The 2559-nt window shown below is 33.5% G+C and overlaps 1 long non-coding RNA gene across 1 annotated transcript; it reads right to left on the bottom strand.

The window, feature by feature from the left end:
- Window positions 1–303: 303 nt before the first annotated feature.
- LOC129915914 (uncharacterized) lies at window positions 304–2326 on the bottom strand. The gene is made up of 3 exons (XR_008772385.1): window positions 1671–2326; window positions 627–1611; window positions 304–574 (listed from the first exon to the last, which is right to left on the bottom strand). It is a non-coding gene; the product is annotated as an uncharacterized LOC129915914 (long non-coding RNA).
- Window positions 2327–2559: the final 233 nt, after the last annotated feature.

Below are 2559 nucleotides of genomic sequence, written 5' to 3'. Positions count from 1 at the left end.
ATTACATAAATGTCGAGGTGTTCTGGGATGCTGGCTTTGTGCATTGGTAGTTCTCGTTGGGCGAGAACATCTAGTCAAAGAATTTCGATCAAAAGTGCGTATCAAGTGCAGCTCTGTGCACATAAGCGTGAGGTATTTTTTACACAATTTGTAATTTGAGATATTGAGCCTAAATCAAAACGAGAATTACGCACACATGTTCACACTTAAGACGTTAAAGTAATGAAATGTTATTGTTTGCTGTTCATTTGTAAATATTGAGATATTTAACTATGCCAAACTTTAAATTACATTTAAATAAAGTATAGAAAACAAAAAATAAAGATACATTTTTATGAAATAAACAAAAATAAGCAAAATTACATTAAATGAACTTCTTAATTGCTCCTTCAGTGATTTCATAAAAGAAATACAATTCAATCGTTATAAGAAAATTATTATGTAAGTTTTTCTTTAAACAATGCAAAAAGTGACTTAGTCCACTTTTATAATTATGGGCACATATGTAGAGTTCAGTGGTACAAATTATTACAGTTGTATTTTTATGCATGCACCAACGATTAGCGAGCATTACCTAAAAAAACAAAATTATTATTTATTGAAAAAAAAAAATAAACAAAAAATACCTTGCACGTCAACAGCAACAAATCCATGTTACAACAAAAGTCCATTTCTCATTAATGAACAATAACAATTTTATTCAACCGTATAGTTCAAGACAATACCATTGTCAAAAATATTTTCTGGTTCTGGATTAATGTCCTTGTTAATTTTAGTTGTACTGAGGTATAACTTGATTATTAGCTGTGGCTTTAAGTTTTGGTTTGCCAGTAAGCTTCATATAGGTCCGGATGCTTTAATGAATTTAACTATATCAATATGAAAAGTTATGCACTTCATTTTGTATCATAAATATCTTTTTTCCCCAGTTGGTGTATGGTTTCATAGGTACTACATTTGTTTTATTGAATATTTCGCTGTTAAAACCCTTAATTGTTTTGGATGTCTGCGAATAGTTTAAGTAAAATCAGTTTCATCATGCTGATAGTACAAATAGTACTAAATGTGTCCCAGCTCATAATGAACAATATACAAACATCTTGTGATGAACATAATCGGTTTCTCGATCATTGGGTTTCTATAAAATTTCCCGTCGGTGACATTGGTATTGACTATCCAATCGGACAGAGTTGCACGATGCGCATGCAAAAAAAAGGCGAGAAAAATGAAGTCCCAATTTCTCGCTTCAAACATACCGACGGTCGAGGATACATATACCCAAATCAAGGATTAGGGCAAAGACAATATGTGTTGTTGATTCATTCTTATTTAATTCTCACGCACACAGGCATAACACACTGATTGAAATTCTTGTTTGCTTTGTAGATTCTTGAAAATTTATTTTTCTTCGAAGACGACGCAACGGCGACAAGTCGTTGTTGCTCTAAAACAAAGTTATCGCTGCTGGTGGAGATGGATGTACTCTGGATGTAAGTTGATAACTACTTCCATCATAAATAAATAACCCGATAGGTCGATTTAGCTAGTCCCTCATAGCTCCCAGGCTAAAAATAATTTTTTTTTTAAATAATTCTATTTCTCGCCTGTCCCCTAAAAAGAAAATAGTGTTTTCAGTTAACTCAATCTATGGAATTTTGTTTCTAAATTACCTTGTTCCAACAGTTGGTTAAGAATGGACAGACTTTACAGTAAATGAGCTTGCCAAGGGCTACGCATATGAAGCACCAGTTCAAGAGTTGGTCTTATTGCTAGTAGTGTCCAAACTCTTGCCAGCAGTTGAGCAGTTCCATTTTTTTCTTCGCAGAGAATTGATGCCATATCGGTGGGGGATGGGAGACTTGTTCTGCTGTAACACGCCAGCCTAGGTCATCCATACCATCATATTTGTAACTTTGACCAATTAATGGATTAAATGCCTTTCCAGTTCGATTTGAATTACTGGGTATGGAGAAAGCAGAAGCATAAGCTTTGTCCAGGAATTTCTCCTCTAAAGGTTGTCGAGATACATTTATTTATTTTAAACAAAATAAGAACCGAAAGGAAAATATGTTCATGGAATTTTAAAACTCGAAAAATTTTAATTTGCAAACAAAATAAAAACCAAAAATCGAGAACTGTCAGCTGTCACTTTTGATTAAACTTATTTTTTTTTTTTGAGCTACAACCGCCATTTTTATTTTGAATCCACCACTCACACGTATTCATGGATAAGAAAAAAAGAGTAAAATAAGAGAGTTCTCTTCTATTCACCTCAAATAAAATTTTCGGGTGTTTTAGGCAAGGGGGGTACGAGTCGGGTCTCTAGGTATTCCTTCCTCTATGATAAACCCCCTCACTCGTAACAAATAACTCACAGAAGCAGTAGCAGTAGCATCATGGAATCGTTTTAGCACGAGATTTTCAATTGTTAATCACGTGAGTTTAGAATGAGTTGGACAAAAGCATTTAACGCTCAACGTTTAACGCTTTATCATTGTTTTTGTCAGTGATGATGAGTTTTGTGACCTTTTGTTATATGAAAAATTTTAAATATAGATT

Source organism: Episyrphus balteatus, chromosome 3 (assembly GCF_945859705.1).
Source record: "Episyrphus balteatus chromosome 3, idEpiBalt1.1, whole genome shotgun sequence".
NCBI classification, from domain to species: Eukaryota; Metazoa; Arthropoda; class Insecta; order Diptera; family Syrphidae; genus Episyrphus; species Episyrphus balteatus.
The sequence above is the reverse complement of the archived record's forward strand: the minus strand, read 5'-3'. Positions and strand labels throughout refer to the sequence as shown.